At 43.2% G+C, this 19,513-nt stretch overlaps 1 protein-coding gene and 1 long non-coding RNA gene across 2 annotated transcripts in view; one reads left to right on the top strand and one right to left on the bottom strand.

Moving 5' to 3' along the window:
- MPP7 (MAGUK p55 scaffold protein 7) overlaps nt 1–9,450 on the bottom strand; it is a 287,565-nt gene extending 278,115 nt beyond the window's left edge. Inside the window, exon 1 of the mRNA XM_028120937.2 lies at nt 9,268–9,450. The gene's annotated coding sequence lies outside the window, so the exon portion shown is untranslated. The remainder of the gene's footprint in view (nt 1–9,267) is intronic.
- LOC114222409 (uncharacterized) lies at nt 9,114–15,448 on the top strand. Its single transcript, XR_015768796.1, has 2 exons — nt 9,114–9,454; nt 15,101–15,448. It is a non-coding gene; the product is annotated as an uncharacterized LOC114222409 (long non-coding RNA).
- Nucleotides 15,449–19,513: the final 4,065 nt, after the last annotated feature.

The raw sequence follows: 19,513 nt of genomic DNA, 5'->3' as shown, positions 1-19,513 counted from the left end.
ATACACAACTATAACTATTCAGAGTTTAGAGCTCTACATACCATCCATGACAGTTACCTTACCAAAATCAGAAAGAGAATACTGTGCTTATTTCTCAAGTTTTTAAAACAAATGAAGTCAAACAATTTAAGAAAAAAAAGGACTAAAAAAAAAAAATAGAGCAGGGGCACCTGGCTGGCTCAGTCAGAAGAGCATGCAACTCTTGATCTTACGGTCGTGAGTTCAAGCCCAATGTTGGGTATAAAGATTACTTAAATAAAAAACTTTAAAATAAAAAATACAGCATATAACCCTCCCCCAAAAAAGTAAAATGAAATATAAAAATAAATAAATCTTCCAATTAAAGGTGAAACTAAAGATGAATTCCCTACAAGATCTAGCTAGGGACCACCATCTCTGTTACTCTCAATGTATCACTACAATTCTAGACAACTACAGTAAAGCAAGGAAATACAAAAGATAAGGTAATAAGAATTGGAAGGAAAAAGACGATTGGTCATTAAAGAATAAACTTCAGAGAACATGGAAAAGAAAAACTAGCCATTAAAACTACATAAGAATTTAGCAAGATTGCCCCCAAAATATATTAAGTATAGACAGATAAGCTGACAGATTTATATCAATATAGACATACATACCAATAGAGGAAAAAAAGGGGGGAAAAGAAAAAAAAAAAGTCACTCACAACAGAAACAAAAACCGAAGTACCTAGGAATTAATCTAGCAAAGAAGACATAAGACAATGGGCACCTGGGTGGCTCAGTTGGTTCAGCGACTGCCTTCGGCTCGGGTCATGATCCTGGAGTCCCAGGATCGAGTCTCACATCGGGCTCCCTGCTCAGCAGGGAGTCTGCTTCTCCCTCTGACCCTCCCCCCTCTTGTGCTCTCTCTCTCTCTCTCTCTCATTCTCGCTCAAATAAATAAATAAAATCTTTAAAAAAAAAGACATAAGACAATAATGGAGAAAAAAATTTTAAACTCTATCGAAAAAACTATCTTTGATACAGGTGTTAAAAATAAGAAAACTGAGCCTGGGTGGCTCAGTCGTTAAGCGTCTGCCTTCGGCTCAGGTCATGATCCCGGGGTCCTGGGATCGAGTCCCACATCGGGCTCCCTGCTCAACGGGAAGTCTGCTTCTCCCTCTCCCACTCCCCCTGCTTGTGTTCCCTGTCTCGCTGTGTCTCTGTCAAATAAATAAATAAAATCTTTAAAAAAATAAAATAAAATAAGAAAACAGGGGCGCCTGGGTGGCTCAGCTGGTTAAGCATCTGCCCTCAGCTCAGGTCATGATCCCAGGGGCCTGGGATGGAGCCCCTGCTCAGCGGGGAGCCTGCTTCTCCCACTCCCCCTGCTTGTGCGTGTGCTCATGCACTCTGTCAAATAAAATCTTAAAAAAAAAAAAAAGGACAACAAGCCCAACAGAGTCACTTATGCTAAGCCCCACATCATCAGAGACAATTAGTTTCAGCTCTCCCAGAAATGGAATCATAAACTAGTTCATTAGGAACTTACCTGATCTGCATGAATGAGGTAACCTGCCTTGCAGACTCCTGTCATCTAAAGGAAAGCGACCTTGCCACAACCAGCCCACTTTCTGCTCCTATAATTTCCTGATCCCACTCCCTTCTACATGCAAAAGTCTTTCATTCTATACAGTTCCTTCCCAGACCTCCTTTCTATTTGCTGGATGGGTGACTGCCCAATTCATGAATTGTCAAATAAAGCCAGTAGGATCTTTAAAATTGATTCAGTTGAATTGTTTTTTAACATTTGGTTTAACCATGGTTATATATCACCAGAGGAGGTTTTAAAAAAATATAACTGCTTGGTCTCCACTTCCTCTAGATTATGATTCAATTGATATGAGGTAACCTGGGGCACAGGTTTCTAAAAGCTACCTTGTTAATTCTAATGTAAAGCCAGGGATGAAAACCACCAGCTTAAACATCTGAAAAGAATACAGGTGGGTCTCATACTTCTACATAAATCACTATAAACAGGTTGTAGCAATAAAAATGAAAACAAAAACCAAACCAGTGTGGAACTAGAACAGGAAGAGACAGGTTGTAAAAACATACCTTTGTTAACTAAGAATGGAGAAATATGTCCTAAACAAAACCTAGACGGTGAAAAAGTGGATCTAACTATAACAAAATTAAAGAGTCTGTACAATAAAAGATTTCAAAGAAGAAACCCGATAAACGGGTAAAAAAAAAAACCTACGAAGATATTTGCACCATATAAAATCCAACAGATTATCACCCAGGATATACAAAAAATTCCTGTAAATTAGGGCAGAAAAGCAGGAAGGGGGATACAAAAATCTAACAGAACAAGAGGCAAAGAATAAATAAATGGCAATTCACAAACGGGGACCCCACACAGCTGATAAGCATACGACAGGATACTTGCCTGCATTAGTAATCAGAGAATTGCAAATCAGAACAGTAATATATCACATTGTGCCCAGTTCACTCCATCTGTTGCATCAGATTGGAAAAAATTATAAGGTCAGAAAATATCAAGTGCTGGCAAGAATGTGGGGACCGACAGGTGGCATAAACCATCACAGCCATTCCAGATAATAATCTGGCAGAATTTAATGAAGTTATGTACAAGCCCAAGAGAGGGTCCAATGGGGGGTGGCGGAGAACCAAAAATGGAATGGGAGATGAAGGAGGAAGATGCGTGAAATAAACTGAGAGGCTTACATGGACCACCGCATCATAAGGGTGGGCCAAAAGGGAGCATGAACTCAAGCCTATGCACCTGACATGGGGAGGGAGTCCCTGCCACACAGGGTCCTTCATGGAACCAGCATGTGCAAAATCCCTGCCCACCAGGTGTTTTGCTTGGGCCTTGCCCTCACAGAGTATGCATTCTAGTGAAGGAAACAAAAAAACTGAACAAGTAACACTGTTAAGAGGGTGACAATGGTGACAGGAAGTAACAGGAATGGGGGGCCAGACAAGAGGCGGGCTCTTGGAGACCCGCAGAAAGAAAATTAACCAGGCATGGTGGCCAACGGGGGAAGAATCTCCGAGAACTGCATTCAGGGTCTTTGAACAAAGTCACCAAACAACAGGTGAGACTATTTTCTAAAGATGACTCCCAGGCACTTCCTAAAATTGAACTCCCAGGAACAACCTTTAAAATTCCTGTTCTATAAAGTGTGGACTACAATGATTATCCGAAAACCAACATCTTTTGACCAAAGAAAGCTTTTCAGGAGGAAAAAAACAGAAGACACCACCAATGTGAACATTCCAGGTCTCTTTTCTGGAAAATCACTAGATCCACAAACGTTTCCTTTATTTGTTAAATAGAAATTGAGTACTTTTATGCCTTTTCCACAGCACTGTGCTAGGAAATGAGGATAAATATAAAAGTTTCTGGGGGCTCCTGGCTGGCTCAGTCTGTTAAGCGTCTGCCTTCGGCTCAGGTCATGATCCCAGGGTCCTGGGATCGAGCCCCAACTCGGAATCCCTGCTCAGCAGGGAGCCTGCTTCTCCCTCTCCCTCTGCTGCTCCCCCTGCTTGTGCTCTCACTCTCTTACTCTCTCAAATAAAATCTTAAAACTTTTTTCAAAATTAAAAGTTTCTGTCCTTAAGGAGCATACCTCAACTTTAAGATTCAGGATTCTGTTTATTTCATACCCTAATTGATTTTTTTAGGATTAAAAGCCAACATTTATTGCATGTTCGCCACCTAGCAGGTGCTGTTCTATGAGCTTTTACACACTTGAGTTCATTTAAATACTTGCCACAACATGATACTGTATTTCTAATTTAGAGAACAGAGGTAAGAAATGTGCCTGAAGTCGGTGACCAAGCAGGGATTCAAACTTCAAAGCCTGTTCTCTTAACCACTGCGCTTACATTCCCCCTGGTATCTTCTCCCTGGTTTTCAGAGCATGGTCCCTGGGCCAGCAGCATCACCACTGCGACTTAATAGAAAGGCACGTTCTCAGGGCCCACCACAGACCCACTGAATCAGAAACTCTACGAGTGGAGCCAGCTACCTATGTTTTAACAAGCCCTCCTGGTGAGCTGGGGGCACGGAAGGTTCGAGAACGACTGGTTTTCACACTCAATGTATGTACATTAAAGGGGAAATGATCACTGTTTCGGAAATTTCACAACGTAAACTTTCAATCCTATTTAAAATGACTCTAAATAAATCAAAATTATGTTCATTCATTTCTCAAGACCCAGCAACTCCTCCCCCAGCCTGACAAAATGTCCAATCTGTACCCTGATTCAACCATCTTAAAAAAAAAAGTCTACTCTGAAGGGCCTTACTAGGAACTGGATTTTAAACTCCAAACATGAAAAAGAGCACAGAGGTCCAAACAGAATCCTCAGAAGTTGGATCAGAAGCCATATTAGGAAGAAAACAAAAATGTTTTAAATATCAGCAGCAGGAGCTTGACAAATCTTGGTCCATAGCTCCATTAAACCTTTTTATCTCTGGCTCAACTCTAGATTTTCACAACACCCCTTCAACAACTTCCAATTGCCAAAAAAAAAAAAAAAAAGTTATAACCTTCAGAAATATTTGTTTCTCAAGACTCAAATTGCTTTATTTTTTTTTTTAAGATTTTATTTATTTTTGCGAGAGAGAGAGAGAACAAGCGGGGGGGGGGGCAGCAGAGGCAGAGGGAAAAGCAGGCTCCACACTAGCAGGGAGCCCAATGTGGGACTCGAGCCCAATGTGGGACTCGATCCCAGGACCCTGGGATCATGACCTGAGCTGAAGGCAGACGCTTAACGAGTGAGCCACCCAGGCGCCCCTCAAATTGCTTTAAATAAACATATAGAGGCACCATCTTCCAAACACGTTTTTAACAAGCTAATCAGATATGCTAGTACATATACACAGTAGTGCAAACACTGCTCACATTACCCCAACCCCTTACCTAGACCCCTTTACAGCATCCTACCTGACTTTTCTCTATTCAAAGCAATATCTAGACCAGGAGCTTTCTTTCCTACCCCAACTCAAGTCCTCAGTTTGAGGAATACACCTCCACGTGTACTTAAATTTGTCTATTTCTATTAACACCTTTTTTTAAGATAGTGGAAGATAGAGTATCAGAAGTATGTAGAGATTCACGCACCTACCATAATTTGAGAACCTACTCTATGCCAAATAACTCCTTTAAGCTATTCACTTGCATACTCAAATTAATTTCATAAAGTTCAGGATTCTACTTATTTTAAAAATTAAAAACATAAATTTGAAGACTGAAGAGTTAACTTGACCAAGTCTGTACAGTGGAATAGCTAGAAACCTGACTTAAAATGCATATTGACTTGGGCGCCTGGGTGGCTCAGTCGGTTAAGCGACTGCCTTCGGCTCAGGTCATGATCCTGGGGTCCCTGGATCGAGTCCCACATCGGGCTCCCTGCTTGGCAGGGAGTCTGCTTCTCCCTCTGACCCTCCCCCCTCTCATGTGCGCTCTCTCTCTCTCAAATAAATAAATAAAATCTTTAAAAAAAATGCATATTGACTTGATTCAAGTCGTCAAAGGTGCAAAGAGCTCTGAGAAGCCCACACTCAGGCAGTTTTTAATCTGCCTGACTACTTACAACCATCCACCTTTCCACGCCCCAGCTCACCCAACATTGGTGGCACTGGCAAGAGCTACCCTCCTGGAAGGAATGGCACCTATTTATTTTCCCTCTCCCAAAACACCATTAATTTCCCCGCCCTAGAACCACAGGTAGTTCCAAGAAACAGATTACCAAAGCCCTCCTCCCTACAGAGTTCACTGGAACTGAAACACACACACACCAACCACCTTCAGACCTTCCCATTCAAATTCTTATCCTGTCTTTTAAAAGCCCAAAGCTTTCTGTAAAACATCTCCCAAAATGCAATCGTCCCAACTAGTGCTTATTCTCCACTAACATTGCCATTTCTATATCTAAAACAGGTACTTCTTTCGAAAGCAACAGCTATCTTCTCATCCCCCTTCTGTAACAATAACAGCAATTAATCAGTAACAAACAAGCCTGTTAGCTCCTACCATCAGATGGAGGATGCTCCCCTCTCCTTTATAAGTAAGCTGAAAATAATAATGTTCTCCTAAATGGATTATGTGAGCATTCAAGAAAGAAAAAACAGTTACGTGCCTGGAAAAAAAAATTTTTTTTATAACTTAAGTATTCACTCATATTCAAGATTTGAGTAATCTTGTTATATGTACCTACTTTATTCTACCACTTGTTTTAAGGAATCCGTAATCAACGAAAGCAAAACATGAAACTAGTCAAATAGCTAATAGTTCATATAAGATTTAAACGAAACACAGCCATTTAAAAAAAAAGTTCAAGTGTACATAAACAAGGACCAAACATCCACACTCTGGTGTGGGTTCCTGATCACGGAGAATCAGAGAGCTTTTTAGAAGTTATTTCTAAAATTGCTAAGTGTCCTTCACTTTAAGCTGTCGTTTCCTTCCAAATAATCTCACTTAATGAAACTGACAAATCATTCATTGCAATTCTGTCTGAACTGTAATTACAACAGAAACAGTTATAGTACATTTGTATCTTTGTCAGTGAAATGCTTATAATAAGGAAAAAAATCTGATTGAACTCTCCATTGAGTAGCACTCAGTGCACCACCTAGTGGAAGTTGTGTAACATCGTAATTAATATTTTTTTTAAAGGACAAACTCTAGGTAAGAATACAATACTATACAAACAGCCTAAATCTCTTTCCAGTTTCCCACACTGCAAGAGGGCTGCGTTCATAAGAGAGGACTCATTTCCCGTACAAACTAACAAATTGAAAAAGGTTTCTTAATGGAAATCCTTGGGAGCTAGAAATTTTGACAGGAGAGTAAAAATTAAGACATTAATGCAAAAACAAATTGAATCAGAGATAGGGCTTGTATAAGCGATGCCTTATATCTTACAAGAATAAGTTATGTCAAAATGGCATACAGACACATGAAAAGGGACTTCATGATTAGAAGAGTTCCATTCAGTAATTCATAAGACATTTCCATATTCATGATGACTAATTAGTTTAACCTAGCAATTCTCCAGAATTCCCCAAGCCTTGACACCATTCGAGAGGTTCCTCCCAACTAGCCATCTTAAGCCTGCTCTCCATTAACCCCCAAACTCCTTTGTTTGCACTATTCTGAGAAATAAATGATTTTTACATTTTCAACTTTTCTACTAAATTTATAGTTAACCTTTCCCAAAAAGCCCCAAGTCATAACCAGAATGCATCATGCTTCATTTTTATTTGCTTTATGTATATTAATTATTTCAACTCAGAAAACAGTACTGAAGTCCACTGCTAAGCTACAGATGCAAACATAGATAAGATAGGGTTCTCTAATTTGGAAAATCTCCCCAAAATTTAAAATAGAGATTTTCACATAGCACCACTAGGAATTTGTTTTGTTTTGCCTGTATGAAAAGTTACCTTTCTGGTGTGATTCAAACTATCTCAGCAAACTCGAGGAGGGGAGAAAAAAAAAAAACCCTAAGAGACACTATTTCTTTACTTGGAAAAAACTATCTCCATCTGTCATTCTTGTACCACGTGATCAAATCGGTATACAGAAGCTTACTTGATGGTGGGAACCTTAGTAGATCCTGGATTAAATCCACTACAGGTACAAAATAAAGTAGGAGTCAGGTGACCTGGGGCAGAATTCTCCTCATCTCTAAGGCTTTCACTTTATGTACTTGTGAAATAGGCATGATATGCACTACCAACCTCCCAAAAGAAGGATTAAAAAATTGACAGTCTATGAGTCTCAAAAGACCTAAATGGAAATACAGGTATCCCCTGTTTTTCACAAGCTCGTGTTACACTACTTTGCTTTTACGACAGACCTCAGTATCTCTTTTTACTAACTGGAAGAAAGCCACAGAGGTGTTTGTTTTGCATTAGCTGGTATAGAGACAGCACACACCAGGGAACAGCTGGAGCGGCAGAACCAAGCTCCTTCCCTGGGAACTCCACTCAGCATCTCAGCAACAAGCCCCCGGCAGCTTTGACCTCTGTCTGAGCATCTGTGCTGTATCTTGACTTATTTGACATTAGCAAAATGTATCCTAAGGTATCAGAAAAGCCTAAGAGGTTTTTGGGGAGTAACACTAAAAAAATTTCCCATATACATTAATAGTAAGTGTTTTTTGTGCTTTGCAGCCCTTCGGTTTAGAAAAGATTTCATAGGAACGCTGTGTTTTCAGATAGCAGGGAAAACCTGTACTGGTGAGAACTGGAGTGCACCTAGAAGCGGAGAACACTGCTCCAAGAGTTCTCACGGTGCCATTACTGCCCAAACCCGGTGACCTTCACCATTTCACTTGTGAACAAATAGTGAATGAAAACAAAGGTTATTAAGCAAGTCAAAGAAAAGGTAATAACAATTCAAGGTGCAAATCTGTAATAAACTGGCTTGTCTGCAAAGTATTACCGCATGAGTACCAAGCAGGTGCATTCCTAAAACCTAAAACCCAGAAATTGTTTTTAGAGAAGCTTTTCTCATTTGAATGCTAATGTTTAAAAAAATTAGAAGAAAAAAGAATCACAATTCTACTCCCACCCATGACAGAGTGACAGAAACAAGGTTCCACCCCCACAATCCTTTCAAACCTGCGCAGGCATTCCTCATCAACATTCCTCCCCCTCACTCCTATCGCACCTTCCCCACCCCAGACAAAGGTGAGTCACACTGCTGGGTCTACCTGTCACTTAAGGAAAAGTCCCCAAACAAGTTCACGTTAAAGACTGCTCTTAATTTAAAAAATAACAAGTAAACAGTGTTAATGTGTAAATGGCACTGCAATGCGCCTGTCTCCAGAAAATATGTAATTAACAATACCCAAGACACCTTTCTGGCTTAAAAAAAAAAAAAAGCCACTCAGCTTATCGCTACTTATCAGTGGGTCCCTTTCCCTCGTGAGCCTGACTCTGACTCAACTCCGCAGTTTTCCTCCACCTGCACGTTCTCGAGTCCTCCGTTGGGCCCAGCCGCCTCACTCCGAGTCCCCAAGGGGTCCCGCCGGCAGCTGACCCCGCCCCTCCCCCGCCCGGCCCCGCCCCCACCTCCCCGCAAGGTGTCGCCGCCGCCGCGGGCTCCCGGGCGGAGGCGCCTTGAGGAGGGCGGAAGGCTCGGGTGGCGCGGCCCGGCTCGGCCCGGTTGCCGCCTGCGGGAGCAGCAAGGGGAGCAGACCCCACCGCCCGCGCCGCACCGGTACTCCGATAGGGGCTGCAGCCACGGCGCCCCATTACCTGCTCTGGGCAGCCGTGGCCCGCGGGAGGCGCGATCGCTCCGGCCCCTGCAGTCCCGGGTCCGGAGGCAAAGAGGCAGCGACCGCAGCCGCCGCAAAGGACAATCAGGAGCCAGCGGGCTCGGCACCGCCTCGGCGGGCGCAGAACGCACGAGCCCAGCCGGAGCCCGGCCCCCACCTCCAGCCCAGTGAGTAACCGACTTGGCCCCCTCCCTCGGCGGGGTGGGGCCACGGCCGGAGGGGCGGGAAGGGGCAGGGCCGCTCCGCCCGCGGGGCGGGAGCTCCGCGGACGCTTCGTAAAAGCCGTCTGCTGATAGGCTGCGATGGAGGTAGGTGGCTCGGACTTGAAGACAGCCTCGCCAACAGAGCTCCCTCATTGGCCGGTAAGAGAAAACAAAGCAGAATTCTGATTGGTGAGAACTCTGTAGCTCCTCTCCCTCGCCCCTCAATCAACGGAAGCTCCGCCCCACCCGCTCCGTTCCCAGGTGGCTGCAGAATGGGCTGTTTTATGGACCTGCAACCTCTCTGAAAGCGCAAAACCTCGGATACCCGGGTTTCTTTGCCAGATGCGAGCGATTCTTTCATTCCCGTATGAACTTGATGAATAACAGCTAATCTTTAACATCGCTTGGCTTTAGGGAGGTCTCCTGGATATTTTTTAAATGCTGCATAAGATTCAGAAGGAAATTGTCCTGTGCAAAAAAAAGGCATAAAATGTTTTCACTCTTGGCAAAATTATGCGTAACTTTTTTTTTCGTTTTACTTGTGTTCCATATGGGACATACTTAGAATGCACCACGCTGTAAACAGATTTATAGGAAAACTCCCTGACAGGAAGAATTTAGAATCCAAAGGACAAAATAAATAAAGCATAAACAAAAACCAAAAAGGGTAGTATACGGAGAGAAGTTCAGAAGATACAAATTGGAAAACTCAACTAATGCAGGCAATTATAAGAAAGGAATGTGACAAGATTTCAAGATGTGCCTTAGACTTTGAAAATTGAAAGCTGAGGGAGGAGAGGGGAAATAATCATCAATGACTTATAGTTAAGTAATCTGAGCTCTCAGACAATAGTAGGCAAGCCCCGTGTTATCCTAGGCACTTTAGAAGGGAGTGAAGCATAACTCACCTGGGGACCACACTCCCTTAACTCTCTGGCTGCCTTACTATTCTGCTTGTTCTTTCTGCCATTCCCATGAGGTTCTGAAATAGGCTGTTCGAAATAAAGCACTTCCCCTAACAACTCCATAAATTAAATAGTGAAAAAATGTGAATTGACAAAAATCAAACCTAAGGAAGGAAAGGAATATTAAGGTGAACATGAACTTGAAAAGGACAAGAAACTCAATACAAAGAATAGAGCAAATCCTCTTTTTTCCTGAGAAAAAGGTAAAACTCTGAAGGACATTAACCTCATTACCCAGCACATTTTTTATAGAACCCTTGTAATAAATGGACTCTTAAGTGATAGTCTAAAAACATGTGTCCCAGGTATTCTGAGCAGGTAACTTAGTGTTGAGATCTAAATATGTTTAAATATGTAAGAAAAAAAAAACTTAGCACTATCTACTATGAACAAATTGGAAAGAAAATGCTCCAAAAGTTTTTTTTATTTCACAATCATGCCTGAAATTCCACCACTAACATTCTTTCTTTGGGATTGAATCATTTATATCAAAAATTATTCTTGTATTCATTTACTCAATAAACGTGCAATAACATTAATCATCAAATTCTAGTTCCTTCAATGAACTAGGCACTCTACTAAGTATTGTCTTGAACAAGGCAGACCAGAAGCTATTTATCCGTAAAAGAAGGATAATGAACCAGTAAACGGATACATTTACAGAAAGGAATAAAGAGAAGAAAAAAGAGTGAGCCGAGGGATGGAAGTGCTACTTGAATTTGGGAAGGGAGAGAGAACTGCTTCGGGTTGCCACTTAAATCAGAAAATGCCAGCTATGCAAAACTCGAGGGCAGTGGCATTCCTAGCAAACAGCAAGAGCCAAGGTCCTGAAGGAGGAAGAAAAGTGATGTTGTAGGAACAGAGAGAAGACCTTTTTCAGAGTCACCAAAGAAGTGGGCCTTAATTCACCAAGCCAGTGTATCAGGCATAGATCTAGGAAGAACCAACTATTTTCCAGGGATCAGCTAGATGTCAGGGTCTAATAATGAGAATGACACGGACCCAGGTGGATCTACAAAATGTTACTGCACAGATGATGGGGAAATCGACGTGCTAGGGGAACACAGTCCGGAAGGGGCCAAGGAAGTCATCCTGAAGGAAATGAGGAATCACGGATTAAGCAGGAGTCACCCCAGTGAAAGGCTACCGGGGTTCTAGATCCAGGGAGCAACAACGGAAGAACCTGGGACCCCAGTCGAGAAGAAAGAAATCTAATGCAAAGCCTTAGAAACCATTGCATTAAAAAATCAACTTTCCCAACATCATAAGCTTGCCTAGCATGGATGAGCCCAGAATGTAGAAACAAAAATCCAGTGAGAAACAGCATTCTGAGAGCATAGGAGCTGAGCAAAGTAGGAGAAGAAACAGACTGACTATTGTTTCACATCATCCTTGCCTTCGTTTCTTAAACAAAAGTCATTAAATAGAGTGCACAGCCCACTTTGAACGATGACATTCCTTTTAGGACTGTAATGAGTTAACAGTATGAATCCTATTTGGCCAGAATTAGGACAGAGCTGAAGCCCTTGAAGTTAGAGATCTGTTCTACTAGTTCTGGCTTCTCCCCCTGCTTCTGGGCATGGCTTTCTCCTTACAGGTGGAACTCACGCCATTAGCACATGCCTATAAGAAAAGAGAGCGAGCCCCCACTGTGGAGGGCCAATCAGAGGAAATGCTGGGAACAGCAAAGTATCTCAGTGCATCGGCTAGAAGTGGCAGGTGAATTACAAGATGCAGCAACTAAGTAAATTACAAAGTAAATAAAAAATATAACTACCGAAATATATGGCACAATGCTTCAAAGCCACTGAAAAGTAACCTCTGTGCCCTAATAATAGAGTTCAAAAATCAGTTCTAAAGACAGAGAGGTAACTTTGAGATTCTAAGGGCAAAAAGAAGTCAGTCCCCAGGAAGGCCAGGAGCCAGGGCCTGAGACACAAGAGGAACTTGGTTGCAGTTTCTTCTATCTTCAAACCCACTTCTCTGTACTCTCCTGTTCTCTGGAAAACAGCTTTCCCGGTTCCTAAGTGCAGGAGTCAAAGTAAAGCTACCCTAGTGCTCCCCGAGCCCTGACTAAATCAACAACCTTGACCCAATCCCAAATTCTGTGGAGAGAGAATACAAGTGGCCTCGCCTGGCCTCTCCCTGCTCTATCCCACCCTCTGTGGTGAGGGAGGTGGTGGGAGTGGGGAGGGTGGAGGCCGCCGACATGGCTGCCGGGGCTCACCTCTGTTCACGCACAGGGATTTCCCAGAGAATAGGCGCTGGACAGATTGCCAGAGAGGCATGCATCCTGCCCCACCACGTTTTCTGTAGTCAGTCAGTGGGCCCCCATTTTCTGTTCAGTGACAGTCTTTGCCTGGCCTTTCACACAAAGATGGAGGCCCAGAGGCCAACGCCAAAGTCTTCAATGGTGACTACCAGCTTTCTTGACATCTCTTTATTTCGGTTGGCTTCCAGACACCAAGTCCCCTGTGTCTTCCAGTTTCAAGCTGCCATTCCCATTTAAGTCTTCTACTAATTCCCAATTTCCCTGTGTGACGTATACCTCTTGACATGGATTTCTTTGAAGAACAAAAGCACTGGCCAAGTTGGCGACTCTCCGTGAGCACAGCTCTCGGCTCAGCTGAGACCAGCACATAGAGCAAGCAGGAGACCAGCAGAAGGGGAACCTCCACCTGCCACTGTCCCTCCCATACCTATTCAGATGAATATGTGGGCGGTCCTGTAACTTCTCTGATGGCTTTTAGGTAATAAAAATCCTTTGATCAGTAAAGCCATAAAATACGGTTTGAATTCAGAAACTGTAATGTGAATGCCAATCCACTTTGCTCACCACTTCAAGCTTCATTCAGGGATAGGCCTTCCCTGCACTCTCCCAGCGAGGATCCCATGCAGGCAGGCCAGGTCCTCCCTGAAAGGGGAAAGGAACCTCCTCCAAATTCATAACTTAGGGAGCAAAGAGAAGTTGGAGGATACCAAATTCATGCTCAAGTGTCCTACTGCAAGGAGACTTTGCGCTGGGCCTGGCCAATGACTAAACCGAACACTTGCTCTCTTGGGTGCTTGCTTTCTTTTTTTTTTTAACAGTTTTTTTTAAGGATTTTGTAGATTTATTTGAGACAGAGATATAAGGAGAGAGAGCATGAGCAGGGGGAGAGGCAGAGGGAGAGGGAGAAGCAGACTCCCTGCTGAGCCAGGAGCCCAAAGTGGGGCTGGATCCCAGGACTCTGCCATCATGACCTGAGCCGAAGGCAGATGCTTCACCGACTGAGCCACCCAGGCGCCCCTCGTGGGTGCTTTCTGACAATCTTAGAGACCTGAACATGAAACATCCCACTCTGTCTCTCCTGTCCTGGTCAATGCAGTTTGTTCTGGTTGCTACTTCCTCCCTTGGGCTACTTTCTACAAATTCACCTGTCGATCACCTCTCCAGGTGTTGCTCTTGGCCAGGATTTACACACCAGCTCACAGCTCTCTCTCACAAATGGCTCCCTTCAGGGTCCTCAAGAAACATTCGTACATACTTCGCTCCCATCAAGACTCAAACGCACCTGACTCTCAGAGCACACGCGTCTTGAGTATTCTCTCTCCTCCTTCCCTGTTCTCTCTCTCTCTCTCTCTCTCTATCTGAACCTGCTGCCACAAGTCAATACCTTCAGCCTCTCAATTTTGGATATCTCAGGCCAAAGTCACATACTCTCAGAACCGAGAGAACACAAATCAGGTTGCCCTCGTGGTGCCCTGATGCCCCTCCCCAGGGAGATTCAGGAGGAAAACCCCGGACCAGAGGTTAGGTAGAACTCAGCCTTGCTTTCTTTGAAGAAAACTTCCTCACAGAGCCTTCCTAAACTCCACTTCCGCTGCCCTTTTATGATCCTATTTTGAGTGAGGGATTTTTAAGAGTCAACAGGAGCTAAGATATTTCCTTTAAGATTTGCTTCCTGCTCTGGCAACTTGAGAATTTTACATCTGCTGTCTCTTGGGGCCTCAGTAAAAACCTTACTTTTACATCTCGTCATACGCATGTGAACCTGCAAAAACTGCTTTTGTTCATTAACACCAAGGACATAGGGCTAAGAAAACTTGTTCTCTAAAATCATAGACTGTTGGAAACTTAGTTGAGTATCAGTGAGAATGGACTCCTCCTCCCCCACCCGCCCACCCCCACCGCCGCTTGCCTGGATGATGGGAGCCTGTGGGTCACTTTGACACAAAGAAGCAGCCTTGATTTCCAGCGGAGGTGCAGACCTTCAGGTAAAGGATTTGGAGACACAGCACACCACCTTAATCCAAGGAAATAGGACTCCAAGTTTGCCTTTCAGCCCAGACCTGATGTTAGTAAAAATATTACTAAATGTTTATAAAATATTACTCACAACCTTGCTCCGTTTTGAGACCATGATATCACTCTTTCACTTCAATCTTACCTAACCCCCCACCCTTCCTGCACAGCCCACAATAACCCTGCCTGCTTTGTTTGGTGAGGCCCTCTGTGGGTCCCTTGGAGCACTCTCCCTTTCTACAAGTTCATCAGCCTAAGTTAGACTTCAGCTTTGTCTCTGGTGGTGTGCGACTGCTGGACTCGATCATTAATAATCAAGTCTTCCCAGATCAAGTTACCAGCTCTCATCTCACTTTCCAGGTTCTGTCTTCATCTCTGCATCTCCTGTTCCTCTGCACCAGGTCATACAATCTCATTGCCACCAGTGAACCATCACCAGAGTCATCCAGAATCCTGCAGCTACAATTGTGGAATACTCAAAAAACCAGATACAGGGGAGCCTGGGTGGCTCGGTCCATGAAGCATCTGATTCTTGATTTCGGCTCAGATCATGATCTCGGGGTCCTGGAATCAAGCCCCACGTCAGGCTCTGAGCTCAGCAGGGATCCTGCTTGAAGATTTATCTCTCCCCCCTCCCCCCACTCATGCACATGTTTTCTCTCTCTCTCTCTCAAATAAATAAATAAATCTTTTTTTAAAAACCATAAATATTTGCATATATGGGAACAATAACATCTATAGACTAGCAAAAAGAGAAATTGTTAAAGGATATTAAAAATACCTGAAGAGCTTTTTCAAATTATACAAGCCCTAAGAAACTAATGCAATCCTTCGTGCTGTTCTCTCCCACACGTACATAATTGACTAATTCATTACAGCAGTGATCCTGTTAACAAGAGTAGAGTACCTTTGGCTATGTTTATGGGAGGAGGTTAAGAAACTCTGCTTTAGCCTTCACTAATCTGATGGGCCCTTGATCAAAATTCTAAGTCCACAAGTTTGGGGGAATATTTTTTCTCTTAGCTAAAAATACCAGCTTAATGGTGCTTATAAATGAAAGGGAAGAAACCATCCCCGTGATGAGAGGGGCTTTGTCTGACTCATCCCCTATGGTACCCCTAGCAGCATCCCCAGGTCTGGCCCATAGTAAGTGCCCAGCGAACACTTCCTGCACTAATAAATTCAGAACTCATTTTAAAACGGGAGTTTTGACCCACCGATTGTACCAAAGCAAGAAACATTCACCTAACTATTCGCAGTGACTCTGCTCCATTCTATTCATATTTATTTGCCAATGCATCAAGATTGGTTTCTGATGCAATCGGCAGTTGGCTGCTCCCGCAAGGACTTCTGTGTATAAACTGCGAGCCATTTAATAACTCTGAGGAGTAGGGGGTGAGGAGTGACAGCACGATATGAGGGGTGTCTGCACGCTGATCACCAATGATTCCATGAAAGCCTTTAAACAAACCTGGATGTGGGCCTCAGCATAGCATAATTCCGTATGTGTCTAAGAAAACAATCAGGGCCCCCTGGAATGATCAGACTCTTATAATAGCTTATCATTAGGCTGATAATGAGACAGGCTGGTGGGCTAACCTCAGGAGCCTCAGGCTGTTTGTGATCTATCCTCCAGTTGTTCAACCCTGATGGGCCCTGTAATACATCTGATGCCCTCGTTGTGGGTATAGAGAAAGAGACAGATAGAGATGGACACGAATCGCTCAAAGTTTCTCATGTGGAACCAAGTAAGCCTCCATCCTCCCACATGCCCATGCCTGGAATGCTGTCAGTCTGAAGGAGTCGGGGTAGTTTTAAAACATCCTTCCTATCTCTGACGTTTGAAGTTAGGATAAGAAAACGATCTTTTAAATTGCATTTAGCATTTTAAAAAAAGATCAAAGATCTCTCTGCCATGATTATACAGTGGGAACGACCACAACTACCAAACAGTCCATCTCGTCACTATGCAGTGACTTTCATGGTGCAAGAACGGACCCAAAGAACGAAGAACATCTTCACACTGTGAAGTGTGAAACACGACGGGAGTAAGCATTTTGCATTTGGAAAGCAGGGCCTCGGGGGCGCCTGGGTGGCTCAGTCGTTAAGTGTCTGCCTTCGGCTCAGGTCATGATCCCAGGGTCCTGGGATCGAGCCCCGCATCAGGCTCCCTGCTCCGTGGGGAGCCTGCTTCTCCCTCTCCCACTCCCCCTGCTTGTGTTCCCTCTCTTACTGTGTCTCTCTCTGTCAAATAAATAAATAAAATCTTAAAAAAAAAGAAAGAAAGCAGGGCATCGATCCAAAGTTTGAGAAAAAAATACTCTTATGCTGAAATGAATTATGCACAACTTATATTTAATTAATCTTAGTCATCTCTGTACTTACCTCGCTGGGCTCACAAGGGAACATTGCGAGCAAAATCGCTATCGTGCTACTTAGCTTCCCCAGAAACGACACCGTCATTCATTAATCGGCGCTGACCTAGAAAGCAGAAGCTCCCTCCTTGCACCACTTAAAACCTGACTAACTCTTCATTGTGCAGAGAAGATTCAGACACATGGAAAAGAGAAGCAGTCGTGAGAGAGAAAGCCATAAAAACTGCAGCAGAAGAAATAATCTGAGTATGTGCGAGTACGGGGTGCTCCTGGCGTTCATGGCCACAGCCAACAAAGAAAGGACCTCGGAGATCGGACTTTTGCTTGATTGCCTTTATCTTCTTAACTTGCCACGACTATACCTTTATCAAAAAATTCCTCTCCCTGGTCTATGAGCAGGAACTAAAGGAACTTAATAAATAAAGTCTCTGATTCATGGAAGTTTAAATTCTAAGATTTAGAAAAATGAAACCAGGTAACCAAGAGTGTATATAGAGAAATATAATAAATAATAATAAATTTAAGAATGCAAGATATGTATAACATAGCTGAAGAATTGACTAAAGAGGTTCATGTCCTTACAGACAAGACTGCTATATGATATTCATAATTTAAAGTTCTAGGGGCGCCTGGTGGCTCAATCGGTTGAGTGTCTGCCTTTGGCTTGGGTCATGGTCCCAGGGCCCTGGGATCGAGTCCATATAGGGCTGCCTGCTCAGCAGGGAGTCTGCTTCTCCCTCTTCCTCTGCCCCTCCCCCCTCCCACAGCTCGTGTCTCTCTCGCTCTCAAATAAATAAATAAAATCTTTTTAAAAAATAAAGTTCTAATAACACTCTGTAAATAACTGAATAATAACTTCTTTAAACTTCTGTAAACAGCTTCTATGCTGTTAAGAATGGCCAGTTCCCATTAACAAATGCCACATATTTTCATTTCCACACTATTAGGTTTGTTCTGGGTGCAATCAATATTATTATGTGTTGAGGGGCGCCTGGGTGGCTCAGTCAGTTAAGCATCCGACTCTTGATTTCGGCTCAGGTCATGATCTCAGAGTCATGAGATCAAGCCCTGCATCAGGCTCCACACTCCATGTGGCAAAGCTGACTCACACTCCCATATAGCAGCAACTGCCAGGAGCAGAGACTGTGCCCCCTTGAGATCTGCTTAAGAATCTCTCTCCCTCTCTCTCTGCCCCACCCCCACTCACAAACTCGCTCCCTCTCTCTCTCAAATAAATCTTTTTTTAAAAAAAAATAATTACTATGTGTTGATATTTCATCTTATTTAAGACATTAATGACTGTCATTCATTCAAGAAGCAATTATTGAGCACCTACTATGTGCCAGTTATTGTGGGTACTGGGTTAGGGGGAAAGAATAAGAAAATGTTTAAGGCGCAATTCATAGTCTCTAGAAGATTACAGAATTCTGATTTGGGCATTTGCAGTTATTGCCAATGTGGGCATTTGCCTGAGCCCCTATTCAACTCTAGTGTAACATGAATTATGATTTGCCTTATTTTCTTTCGTTCCTTGCTAGGAACGAAAGAAATTCCTATTCCTGGGGCGCCTGGGTGGCTCAGTTGGTTAAGCGACTGCCTTCGGCTCAGGTCATGATCCTGGAGTCCCGGGATCGAGTCCCATATTGGGCTCCCTGCTTGGCAGGGAGTCTGCTTCTCCCTCTGACCCTCTTCCCTCTCGTGCTCTCTGTCTCTCATTCTCTCTCTCTCAAATAAATAAATAAAATCTTTAAAAAAAAAAGAAATTCCTATTCCTATTCCTATAGGAGTTCCAGTTCCCACGTATTTCCTTAAAGGCAGTGAATTTAGAACAAAGTCCAGATGATTCTGAGAAAATGAACAGATTGTTGAAGAATCTCCAAAAGAGAGGAATATATAATAATATTAGAACCCTGAATGTCAATCCCAGTTTAGACCCTAAAGCTAGTGTGGTATGACCTTCGACATCTTACCTACCTTTCTAAGGCTATTTCCTTACTGATAATATGTGTAGTTATTAATCTACCCAAGAAGTCACAAACTTCAGTTATGTTTGGTCAGCACAGATTTTGTAAAAATTTGGATTAAGTTGCCAACCTTTCAAAATCAGGAGATTTCGTATAAACGTCCAATGTACTAATTCCTATTTTTTCTTAAAAAGGAAGCTATGGCAAAGCTGACCCACACTCCCATGTAGTAGCAACTGCCAAGAGCAGAGACTGTGCCCCCTTTAGAGCTGCCATTTGCTTTGCAATCTGCCACGGACCATGTCTAACCTGCTTCACTCATACTCTCCGCTACCTACCAGGCCTCTGTAGGTATTTGAGTTTCCCTCTCCTGAAATGGATCATTTTTAAGGGTTTGTTGTTGAAAGCTGTTGGAACTACTTCAAGTTAATATA

This window comes from Eumetopias jubatus, unplaced genomic scaffold (assembly GCF_037043125.1).
Source record: "Eumetopias jubatus isolate StellerSeaLion01/CBP00866 unplaced genomic scaffold, mEumJub1_p1.0 scaffold_8, whole genome shotgun sequence".
NCBI lineage: Eukaryota > Metazoa > Chordata > Mammalia > Carnivora > Otariidae > Eumetopias > Eumetopias jubatus.
This window is presented reverse-complemented; position numbering and strand designations above follow the sequence as displayed.